This window comes from Asparagus officinalis, chromosome 5, assembly GCF_001876935.1.
Source record: "Asparagus officinalis chromosome 5, Aspof.V1, whole genome shotgun sequence".
In the NCBI taxonomy this organism is placed as follows: Eukaryota; Viridiplantae; Streptophyta; class Magnoliopsida; order Asparagales; family Asparagaceae; genus Asparagus; species Asparagus officinalis.
Window position 1 is genome coordinate 129,547,313 of NC_033798.1, and position 13,440 is coordinate 129,560,752.

Below are 13,440 nucleotides of genomic sequence, written 5' to 3' on the forward strand. Positions count from 1 at the left end.
CTCCCCGCCACTTTGTTCGTCGGAAGTCTTGTCTCGTTTCATGACGTTGGTTCCCGGAGGTTCAGTATTGTGCTTCTTAGATCCCTAAATGGAGGAGATGTTTTTCCTTTGAACTGAGAAGCTCCAGTGTTGTACTCTGATTCATGTTTTTTTACGATGCTGTGCTCTGGCAAACAGCAACCTTTTTATCTCCACGGTGAACTAAATGCTGATTGCTAGTTAAGACTGTCTGCGTCTTTTGTTGTGTTAAGAGAACCGGACCGTGTTTCAACTATTCGACATCTTCGTGTCGTTACGTCTTCTTTGCGATAGTTCAAGGGAAAAAGTGGTCCGTGAATTCGGCAGATGGATGCCTGGTCTTGTCTACATATTAGTTACCATTTTTGTGGCTCTTAGATTTTCCCTGGGCTCCTAGTAATTTGGCCTACTTATCGCCAGCGATATGTGAACATATGTCACTTTCCCTTGACAGCTCATTATGCAATTAAGAGTGGATACATGTAGCCAGCTCATTATGCAATTAAGGGGGAGCATCTCATCTGCCCCCCTCGATATGTCCCATTTTCGAGTCCGTGAGGCATCTTTCTTTTTTTATTTATTGAAGTAGACTCATTGAGCACCTCTCATTTCGAGTCTTGGTAAGGTTTCAAGCTTAACGGGGCTTCGTTGGTAAATAGTGGGTACAAAAAGGCAGGTGCGCGCGCATCCACCCCCCCCCCCCCCCCCCCCCCCCTACACACACACCCCCACTCTCATTTTCTTTTATTATTTTTTGTTAAAACAAATGACGCCATCTTCATCTCATCTTTTTGTCTCTCTCCAAACTCTCTCCGGCCATTCGGCCACCTGCAAACAATCAGCTCCATCGTATCATCTTTAGAAACAATCGCCGATTATTTATTTGGAAAAAAAAAATGCGGTTCTTGGTCGGTCAAGCTAAAAGATTTGTTAATTGGGCAGCAAGTAATATTTCAAGCCAATAACAGAGACACGATGCAGCGCAACCCGCACCATAAGATATATTCCATTTTTGTCGAGCATAAAAGGCCGACCAAAATCATTTTCTAGAAGCCCCACCACAAAGTCAAGCGTAACCATATCTGACGAATACACCAATAAATGCATTGGACAAAAATCTAATTTAGTTCTTGTACTGGGGCCTCATACTCAATTTGGTCCCTGCACTTTTTTTCCCCTCAACTTTATTCCTGTACCCCATGTAAAAAGTAAAGTCTTTTTCCAACGCTGTGCTAAGGGGTTGTTTGGTTGTATGTTTTTACCATGTAAAAGGATGAAAAGTGTAAAAAAGAGGGTCCCAATGTCAGCTTTTGACACTTTACATTGTTTGTTTAAAAATAAGCTTACACTTTTTGATGAGATGTCACCGAAAGCAAAATCATCAAAACTAGGAGTGATTTTATTGGAAAGCTGACACAATGTCATAAATGTGTCCAAAAAATAATAAAAAAAGTCAAAACCTTGTAGAAAATGGTGAGTTGAATAACCACTTTCCATTTTATGTCATAAATACTCTAATTTATATTATACTATTACATTATACTATCCAAACAATGTAATACTATTATTTTAGGATTCACAAAGATTCCTAGCCAAACAATGTAAACACTCGAATGGAAAGTGATGAGGTGGATAACCAATTTCTATTTTATGTCATAAATACCCTAGTTTCCTAAAGTCATCCTAACAATTTGGTCCCTGCACTTTTTTTTTCCCTCAACTTTATTCATGTACCCCATGTAAAAAGTAAGGGGATGTTTGGTTGTATGTTTTTACCATGTAAAAGGATAGAAAATGTAAAAAAGTGGATCCCAATGTCAGTTTTCATCACTTTCAATTGTTTGTTTGTAGTTGTGAAAATAGTGTAAAGTGATTTCATATGCTGATGTGGCTTGTAAAATAATTTCATAAAAAAAAAGACATGATTTTAGGAGAAAGCTGACATTGAAGTCAGGAAAAAATAATAAAAAATAATTTCAACCAATATGATCATTTGAGTAGGGACCATTTTTTACACTTTCTAAACAAACAATTAAAGTTACATTTACAAACCAAACAAGCAATTTATGATTCCAATGGAATCAAAAACAAAACAAGCAATTTATGATTCCAATGGAATCAAAAACAAACAAAGAAAAATATAAAAGTAAAATTGATGAGGTGGACAACAACTTTCCAAGTTGTGTCATAAATACACAACTTTACCAACAACAACCAAACAGCCCCTAAGTCTTTTTCCAACTCTGTGCTAAGGGGCTATTTGGTTGTATGTTTTTACCATGTAAAAGGATGAAAAGTGTAAAAAAGTGGGTCCCAATGTCAGCTTTTAACACTTTACATTGTATGTTTAAATTCTCTTTTACATGAAAAACTTATACTTTTTGATGAGGTGTCACCGAAAGCAAAATCATCAAAATTAGGAGTGATTTTGTTAGAAAGCTGACACAATGTCATAAATGTGTCCAAAAAATAATAAAAAAAGTCAAAACCTTGTAGAAAATGGTGAGGTGGATAACCACTTTCCATTTTGTGTCATAAACACTCTAATTTACATTATACTATTACATTATACTATCCAAACAATGTAATACTATTATTTTAGGATTCACAAAGATTCCTAACCAAACAATGTATACACTCGAATGGAAAGTGGTGAGGTGAATAACCATTTTCTATTTTTTGTCATAAATACTCTAGTTTCCTAAAGGCATCCAAATAGCCCCTAAGACTTTCGCTATAAAAAGTGTTTGTTGGAAAAATTGCAATGAAGAGAATAAAGAAAATTTGACTTTGATTCCTTTGATCTCGATTACAACTTGATTACAAAAGAGAGGAAAACGAATTTGGTTTTCCCCTTTGTTTAAAACTGGGTTCTTCTCGGTAGCGATGGAGTGCCTCCTTCGAATGCTTGCGTCGAATTTGCTCTCCGTTGATGATCCGACTGTCTCTCTCTCGTGGGAACAATGAACTTCTGTGGAAAATTTGGTGTTTTAACTCTGAATGAGTTTTAAGAACTCTGAACGAGTTTGAACTCTGTGAATAGAGTTGTTGGAACCGAAAATTCGGTTAATGATCAAGCTGTCATTCTGTTGCTGACAAATCCCCTCAGATTTGATTTTCTGAGATTGATTCAAAAATCCTATCTCCAAGGATTTCGCTGCTGCCAAATCTCCAAACCCGAGTGGTTTTCAAAGAGCCAGCCGATAGCCTCTGATCTGAGCCCAAAAAAAAATCGAACCCCTAACTCAGTTGAGTTCGTTGAGTTTTTATAGGGGGATAAGAGGTTGTAACTGACCCCTATATCCGCTCCTACGTGGGCGAAAATCCCTCAGGATGTGGGATAAACGGTTTTGGAACCGTTCGACTCATGTTTGAGCGAGTCAAACGCCCAATCTGGCGTTCAGAACCCAACTTCGCTTCTTAGGATTGAGACGCGAGGTTGGGTGTTAGCTGAACACCATTGAACGCGAGGGTCGCTCGCGTTTTGGCTTGTTGCCTGCTTGGAAACGCGGGGGTCAGCGTTGATTGAACCCCTATGAACGCGAGGGTCGCTCACGTTTGGCTTGTTGATTGAACCCCTATGAACGCGAGGGTCGCCCGCGTTTGGATTGTGGCTTGGCGACGCGGGGGTCGCCTTCATTTCCAAAGTGGTGGCGCGGGGATGACATCCGCGTTTCAGAATGAGCTATTTGCCTTGTAGCTTCTTCTGTGGTGCATTGCAAGGACCGTTGTTCAGTAATCCTGGCTTTAGCTGTTGTGGAGTGTGAAAGTCGTCAGATTGTAACTTTCACTGTAGATTGTGAAGACTGCTGAATAGAGTTTTCATCCGTCGTCGGAAGTGTCGTTGAATTGTAACTCTTCTCGATCTATGTGAAAAGCCCTCCATTCGCAACTTTCGTTCACCGACCCGAAAGCTATTTGATTGTAGCTTTCGTTGTAGGAGCTAGACGGGAATCAACATCCATAGTGTCTTAAAGATGAATATTCGCCCATAGCTCTCTACCAAGCAACTATTCGACTATATGTTTCGATCATCGACCCGAAAGCTATTTGATTGTAGCTTTCGTTGTAGGAGCTAGACGGGAATCAACATCCATAGTGTCTTAAAGATGAATATTCGCCCATAGCTCTCTACCAAGCAACTATTCGACTATATGTTTCGATCATCGACCCGAAAGCTATTTGATTGTAGCTTTCGTTGTAGGAGCTAGACGGGAATCAACATCCATAGTGTCTTAAAGATGAATATTCGCCCATAGCTCTCTACCAAGCAACTCACCAACTGAGTCCAACTTTTTATTTCTGAAATCATCCCACTGCTCATCAGCATCTCTAATAGTTGCTAATATAATATTAGTCATGCTGTTGTCGCAGCCATCAAGATCAATCATCTCAGAAGTGAGGTTGTGTTTGTGGCGATTGTGGAATTGCGGATGCAGTGATTGGGAAGTCGTCTGATTGTGACCTCCGTTGTCGGAGCTTGTTTGGATAAGCTATCTATTGTGATTTTTAGACAGCCTACAATGTGCCCATCGTAAAAATTTAAAATTATTAATTGATTATCCTATTGTTAAGGAGTGGTGTCCACAAATTATTAAGAATTATTTTAATATTAGTCCCCCAAATCTATAATATTTAAAAAGTAGCCCACCAAATTATATAAATTGCATGCTAACACATCTAGGGATGTAATTGAACCAAATAATTAACAAATAGTTCGATAATTGTTCAAATAACTTTTCAGTCATATTCGATTCGGTAGTTCATTTAACACATTCAAGTTTGCTAACGATTAGAATTTGACCAGTTGTACGTACATTCGATTCGTTTATTTATTAAATATTCATTTAAAATTGATCAAATGTTATTATTTGTATTATTGCATGTATGATGTCATATTTGTGTGTTTTTAGCTTCATCTTTGATTAGTTTAGAGAAAATGATGAGAAAAGTGAAAATAATGAGAAAATGATGAGAGACCAATGATGAGATCATTTTTAGTTATACTCATTACGAACATGTAACCATATTGATTTTTCTAATGATACACCAGAACTTATCATAGCTCTTATCAATTAATTAGGAGTTCTATGTTATTTTTAAAATTTATTTTTAATTGTTTATTTTTAAAATTTATTTTTTAGTATTCGAGTTTGCTAATGATTAGAATTTGATTAGATGTATATTCAATTTATTTGTTTATTAAATATTCATTTAAAATTGATCACAAGTTATTGTTTGTATTTATGGCCGAGAAAGAAGGAGTTGTGGGCAGTACTTCCGGCGTGAAGACCGTCCAAAGCTTGAATATCCACTCAATGAAGATTGATGTGGAAAAGTTCAATGGCACAAACAATTTTGGACTTTGGCGATGCGAAGTCATGGATGCGCTCAACGCGCAAAATTTGGAAGATACGTTGGAGTTGGACGGGAAACCGGACAACATTGATGAGAAGGTTTGGAAAAAGATGAATCGAACGGCGTGTGGTGTGATTAGGTCTTGTCTCACTCAAGATCTAAAGTATGATGTGATCAATGAGACTTCTGCAAAGAAGATTTGGGAGATCCTTGAGAGCAAGTATTTGACCAAGAGTGTGGAGAATCGCTTGCATTTGAAGAGGAGGCTTTACCGCTTCCAGTTGAAGAAAGGAACCTCCATTGGTGATCACATGAACCACTACACGAAGCTTCTTGCGGATTTGGCGAATGTGGATGTTAAGATTGAAGATGAGGACAAGGCGTTGTTGCTATTGAGTTCCTTGCCTGACGAGGAATATGAGACCTTCGTTCTTACTCTTATTAATGGGAAGGCATCTCTTTCGTATAGTGAGGTCACCGCTGCACTTGTGAATTATCAGCTTCGAAAGAAGGATAAGGAGACTTCGTTTGAGCCGGTAGCGGGGGCGTTGGTCGCAAGAGCAAAGGGTCCAAACCGTAGTGGGAGGTCGCAGTCTAGAGGGGCACATCTTGGAGTTCGTAAGAATCAATGTGCCTTTTGCAAAGAAGATGGACATTGGAAAGCCGATTGCCCAAAGTTAGTTGATCGAGCCGGGAAGAATAAGGGAAAAGCTATTCAAGCTTCAGAGGCGAATGTTGTCAAGGCTAGTGGCAACGATTCAGATTCGGATTCTTCGGGCTACTCGTTATCTGCACTGCCGTCAGTTTGTGTTGCCTACTCTACAGAGTGGATATTGGATTCGGGTGCTACATACCACATTTGCCCTAGGAGGGATTGGTTCTCCAGCTTTCAGGAGTTGGAAAGAGGGGATTTCGTGCTCATGGGGAATGATCACAAATGCTCTATTGGTGGTATTGGTACTGTTCGGATCAGGATGAGTGACGGGGTGATTCGGGAGTTGGTTGGAGTGAGGTTCGTTCCTCAGTTGAAGAAGAACATCATTTCACTTGGAGCTTTGGAGGCAGCTGGCTATAGGGTGACCTTGGCGGATGCACGCTTGAAGGTTACATTTGGGTCCATGATTGTGATGAAGGGCGTCAGAAAAAGAAATTTGTATTATTTGCACGGAAGCACGGGGATTGATAGGGAAATGACGACTTCATCAGATTCGGCTAGACTGTGGCATTGTTTGGTGCTGGGGTATATGATTGGTAATACCGTGCATTGGTTGTTGAGGAGTGCTATGACCTGCAGATTGAAGTCCTGTGAGCACATTAGGATGAGCGAGACCGTGGTGGAGTTTGGCACTTCTATCCATCGAGCGAGGGGTCTTTTTGGAGGTGTTCAGTCAGGCATTTGGGGGCCTTCCAAGGAGGCATCATTGGGAGGTAATCGTATCTTGGTTTCCACAGTTGGTGATTGTTCTAGGCATTATTGGGTCGCGACCAGTTCCCGTTGGTGTAAAGTCCTAGAAGTCAACAACAATTGGAAGAAGTGTATTGGCAGAAAGGTAACTCGTTGTTCTAGATTTGGTAGGGGTCCTTTCTTGCGTTTGTGCCGAGCTCACGGCAATAGGAGACACTTCATTGGTGTGGAGACTTTGGGGCGACGAGATGAGATGACAGTTTCGATGAGTCGTTCCTTTCTGGAGGAGGATCGGCGTTGGTTGTCGAGCATTGATTCTGGAGCTTCGACATATTTGGGTCATCTTAGTCACAGGTCGCCGACTGCTGCATTAGGAGTTATTGGATCTGGTGGAGCTGCTTCAGATTTTGGGGTGCGTCGGATATTTGGATACCTAGCATTTGGTCACATTGAGGATGTGAGATTTGATCCGATTGCGCGTTTGGGGTTCGGAGGCTCAGTTGATTATCGTTTGGGAGCTTCTGATTTTGTTCTGAGCAGGTATGTCACTTTTGACTCTCGGCAGGTGGAGAGTGTTGATCAGGTCGTTTGGATATCGCAGCAGGTGGAGAGTGATGCTACTACTTCACGTTGGGTGGAACTTATTCCACATACTCCAGATCATACTGCGTCATTTGGGATTCCAGCTGAGGTGACACAGGTTGGGGATCATTTGATTTCGGATGCAGATGATGGATTGGTTTTGGATTCGGTTGCAGCTGGTGGACATGATTTGGATACGGCCATTGGTTCACCTCAGATGGAGGTGTTTGATTTGTATCAGTTTGGGGCCGCTATTAGTTGCAGATCCGTTGGCGATATTGGGGAAGAGTTGCAGACTTTTCTATTTGTTTGAGGGCCTTTGGAGGCCGTTGGATGAACTACGTGAAGGCTTGATTCCTTGGGCAAGAGGATACGTAGGCAGTCAGTTTTGATGCAGCCGATTTGGTGAGTAGATACCGACGTTTGGGTGAGTGTTCGCACTCCCGTTTGGGTCTCGACTTGTGTGGATGGAGTCCGTTTTCATGAGTTCGTTGCCGTGGCATACTGGATGCAACAAGTGAGGCATTTGTTTTGGTTGGTGTCGACTCAGTGTTGGGAACACTTCGTCGAGTGGAGAATTGTGAAAACGGCGACAGGAATTGTCGGAAAAAACTGTGAAGAAACCCAAAACAGACTCCACCACACCCTAGGTGTCGCTGTGTTGCCATCGACGTGTGGTTAGAATCTGTCCTGCACCACACCTGTGCACAACCACGGTGCCAGCGGGTGTCCGCAGAATCTCGTCCTGCACCACACCCTCTGCCACACCCATGCGTGCAGAGGTGGCAGACTTCTGTTTATAATCCACCATCAGTTTGGGATTGTATTTTGCCTATAAATAGATACACGTTTTTTAGGGTTTCCTAGGTGTTAGGTTGTAAGCATTGATTGATTGTGGGCTATTTGCGAGCACAAAAAGAGGTATTTTGAGCTATTTGTTTAGGTTTTATTTGAGAGTTTGAAGAGCTTTGTGAGTGCAGATATAGTTTTTTCCTTGAGCGTTATTGTAATCTCAGTTTGTACTCTTTCTCTATTAGTGAAAACCTGCATCCCCCTTCCCCTGTGGACGTAGGCAACTGCCGAACCCGTTAAAATTGGTCTGTTTTGTTTGCTGCATTGATATTTGGTTCAGTTTGGCTCTCTTGGATTGGCGTTGGTTTGATCCTCGACACAGCTTCAGGCACAAAACGTAATATAATATTAGTCATGCTGTTGTTCGCAGCCATCAAATCGAATCATCTCAGAAGTGAGCGTCGTGTTTGTGCGATTGTGAAGGGACTGCAGTGATTGGGAAGTCGTCTGATTGTGACCTCCGTTGTCGGAGCTTGTTTGGATAAGCTATCTATTATGATTTTTAGACAGCCTACAGAGGCAACGCTTACCCTTCACCTAAAAAGTATCTCTCTCTTAATTTATATTTCCTACCCCTAAAAGCTCGTACAACTCATCTCCGATTGCTTCGGCCATCTCGAGTAGAAGCAGTGAGCCTGGCCATCGGAACCCCCCGCATCTTGTCCAAAAGCACTCGCGGTTGCTACTCCCAACTCATCTTCTGCTGCTCCTTTATATGGAACTTCGCTCCTTGGGATTTCTTGGGTGACCGACTCGCAACGCGCTTCAGCTTTATATCCTTCATCATCAAGTGTTTACACTTTTTTTGTGTTTTACAACGATTACCAGCGACGTACTTTTCATCGCGCTGAAAACATAGGGCCCTTCTCTTGTCGTTCTTTCTTTGTGGCCCTCTCGGGGAGTTAAAGCCTAGGGATTCAGGTTGTCGTCCGGGCGATACGGATATTGAGGAGACGCTCACACAACATGAAGAGCAATCGTTTCAACCGGACGTATCCGAAGAAAATTCGGTAAAAGATTGCACCATTGCAAAAGAAGTCGATGCGAAAATCAAAATATCGGATGGAAGAAGACATCTTGCTTGTATCTGCATGGCTCAACACTAGCACTGATCTAGTGCAAGGGGCATTGCAAAAATATTCCAAATTTTGGCGCCAAGTGGCAACTTACTATCAAGAAAACAAGACATTCAGTAGCGATCGTGATAAAAAAGGGTTAGAGCACTGTTGGTCGGCTATTCAAATTGCAGTTGGTAAATTTTACGGGTGTTCTAATCAAATTGAAGCAAGAAATCAAGTGGCATGACAGAGAATGACAATGTACTAATTGTGGCTTCAAATTATTTAAACAGATTAGATTTATATAATTTATTAGTTGTTTTACTTTTTACATGTTAGTAAATTTATTTTATTTTTTAATTAGATTATGGAAGCGATGCAAATGTTTTAAAGCATGCAAGGAGTAAGTTTTTAATTTTTACATTGTTGGAATGAGTTAAGGTTCCATCCAAAGTGACTCGGCCAATTTTCAATGAAAAAAAATCTAAGAAGTCAAAAAATTCAAGTCCTGCTACTTCTTCTCCTGCAATTCCAGATTCAATAAATTACAGGGAAGACGAATGTCCTACTTTGGGTTCGTCAAGGCCCATAGGTAGACAGGTTGCAAAAGAAAGGTTGAACAAGGTAAAGACAAGCATATGACTTTTGAAATTACACCGGTGATGTTGTTTATTGATGAAATGAAGCAGGATCGGAAAGAAAAATAACAAAAAGAGCAGAATTATTTGATCAAATTTATGTTTAGGAGCAAGAGCGCATAAAGATAGAGCAAGCTAGACTACAGGTCGCTCAAGAAGCTCAAAATATCAAAAAGGAAAAAATACGATTGAAAATTATGAAATAATATGAGAGGATTATGGCAATTAACACTGATGGCATGCCTCCATGACAAGTAGAGTATTACAATAAGCTGAAGATGGAAGTTCTTGAAAGACAATTTGGTGGTGGTAGCTCAAATTAGAAGGAAGATGGGGGCGGTTCAAATCTACAATTTATTTAGTGTGTTTTTATCTATTTTAATTTACTCTTGTTGTATCATATTTGAAGATGATGTATCGTATTTGAAGATTTTACGAAGTTCTATTTATGCAAATGGAAACTTTTCTCAAAAATCAAATTAGATCACATCTTGATATAGAAATTCAATGACATCAATATTACATCAACTAACAGGTCCTTACTTGCAACACTAAATTCAATGACATTAATATTATATCAACATAGAAATCCCTTACTAAAACCCACCATTTTTGTTCCCGTAAGTGCTCGACAAGATCCAATTGCAATCGAGAATGAGTTTGCATGTCTCTAATGCGATGATGATTCTGAATAAATTCACACAAATCTATTATACGTTCGTGAAACACTGATATAGTTGGAGTTTCCTTAGCAGCATCGTACGTGAAGTCGATATAATCATCATTTCTTTCATCTTCAACGATCATGTTATGCATTATTATGCATGCTTGCATATTTTTGTTTACTATTTTCTCATCCCAAGAGCGACCTGGTCCACGCACAATTGCAAAGCGTGATTGGAGTACCCCGAATGCTCGCTCTACATCCTTTCTTGCCGACTCATGAAGTGTAGCAAAATGTTTTCTTTTATTTCTTTGTGGTAAAGAAATTGTTTTAACAAATGTTGAACGTGACGAATATATACCATCAGCAAGGTAGTATCTCATCGTGTATTCATGACCACTGACTGTATAATTAACAGTCGGACCATATTCCCTTCAGCAAGTTGAGAAAAAACGGAAGACCGTTCTAACACATTAATGTTATTAAGAGCTCCCGGTAAACCGAAAAAAACATGCCAAATCCAAAGATCATAGGAAGCAACAGCTTCTAAAATTGTTGTAGGAGTGTGGATGTGACCAGTATACATACCATGATACGCAGCCGGACACTTCTTCCATCTCCAATGCATGCAGTCGATGTTTCCTAACATCCCAGGAAATCCTTATAGTTCGCCAATTGCAAGAAATCTTGCAGTGTCCTCGTTAGTTAGTGACCTTAGATACTCATCACCGAAAATTGTAACAATTGATTTTCTAAACCTGTCGAGACTCTCTATAGCGGTGCTTTCTCCAATCCACACGTAATCATCCACAGAATCTGCTGATACTCCATAAACAAGCATCCTCATAGCAGCAATTACTTTCTGTAGTGAGGATAAACAAATTTTCCCAGCAGCATCCCGTTTGGAAAAAGTAGGAATCCTATGTTTCCACTGTGGATAAAATACGCAAAAATAGTGGACGATGCTACAAAACCTCCTTCGAAATAGTTTTGCAGGATACACAGGAGATTCACTAAAACAGTTATGAAAAAGCCTCTCGTGACCTTCAGCTCTATTGCGTTGAATTACAACGCGCCTTGGAATGGAACCACGACGACATGAACTTTAACCTTCGCTAGAGTGGTGTTCTTCCAAAGATGCGATGGCTAATAAGGTCGCATAATCATCATCATCGTCATCCTCTTTATCTTGTAGCAATGCACGTAACAAACTACTAGCCATAAATAATATTAAAGATTAGGCTAAAAAAATTGAATGAATTTGAATTTAGTAAAAATGAAAGACACTGGTAGTGCTATTTATAGAGGGAGTGACCATATTTAATTAAAAAAACAACGTTAAAATATGACCGTTGAAATATGATCGTTTAAATATGACTGTTGATATATGACCGAATAAATATGAACATTATATTACGACCATTAGATATTATTGTTAAATAAAATTAATATTAAAATAATATAAATTTATATTTAAAATAATATATAACTCTTAACATGATTTATATAAATTAATTATTTGTTAAATTTCAATAAGATTAATTAATTTAATGATTATATAAGATAATTTCTTAATTTAAATTAATTAATTAATTATTTTTACTTATTAATATTTAATTATTTATTCATTTATAAATAAACCACATATTTAATTAAATCCTAATCTATAAAATTAAAACACTAAATATGAACAATTAAGGAGTAAGGGGACTTTTAAAGGAGGGGAAGAGGGAACCATTGGAGGAGAACTTTCCCCTTCCTTAAAAGTCCCTCAAGATTAAGAGAGATTGTAAGGATCTATTGGAGATGCTCTTGCTACAATCTCCTTCCAAGGGAAGTAATTGAGTAAACTAAAACATAACAAGGCAGGTATATTATTAAACATATTATTATTTCTCCCAATATTAATCCACCTAAAGATAGAATAGTATATTATACTCTCCAGTCTATTTTATATATATAAATATATATTACACGAACAAAAATCCTTGTTAGAAATGTCCTTAAAAAAGAATCATTACATGATAAATATAATAAGAGCCGACAACACTGGAGTCTGGAGAGAGAGAGAGAGAGAGAGAGAGAGGGTAATTTAATTAAAAAAACAACGTTAAAATATGACCGTTGAAATATGATCGTTTAAATATGACTGTTGATATATGACCGAATAAATATGAACATTATATTACGACCATTAGATATTATTGTTAAATAAAATTAATATTAAAATAATATAAATTTATATTTAAAATAATATATAACTCTTAACATGATTTATATAAATTAATTATTTGTTAAATTTCAATAAGATTAATTAATTTAATGATTATATAAGATAATTTCTTAATTTAAATTAATTAATTAATTATTTTTACTTATTAATATTTAATTATTTATTCATTTATAAATAAACCACATATTTAATTAAATCCTAATCTATAAAATTAAAACACTAAATATGAACAATTAAGGAGTAAGGGGACTTTTAAAGGAGGGGAAGAGGGAACCATTGGAGGAGAACTTTCCCCTTCCTTAAAAGTCCCTCAAGATTAAGAGAGATTGTAAGGATCTATTGGAGATGCTCTTGCTACAATCTCCTTCCAAGGGAAGTAATTGAGTAAACTAAAACATAACAAGGCAGGTATATTATTAAACATATTATTATTTCTCCCAATATTAATCCACCTAAAGATAGAATAGTATATTATACTCTCCAGTCTATTTTATATATATAAATATATATTACACGAACAAAAATCCTTGTTAGAAATGTCCTTAAAAAAGAATCATTACATGATAAATATAATAAGAGCCGACAACACTGGAGTCTGGAGAGAGAGAGAGAGAGAGAGAGAGAGAGGGTAG

General features: G+C 38.4%; 1 protein-coding gene across 1 annotated transcript in view; it reads left to right on the plus strand.

Moving 5' to 3' along the window:
• LOC109841329 (probable small nuclear ribonucleoprotein F) overlaps positions 1-337 on the plus strand; it is a 5,258-nt gene extending 4,921 nt beyond the window's left edge. Inside the window, exon 5 of the mRNA XM_020410265.1 lies at positions 1-337. This exon is cut by the window's left edge and continues 102 nt beyond it. The gene's annotated coding sequence lies outside the window, so the exon portion shown is untranslated.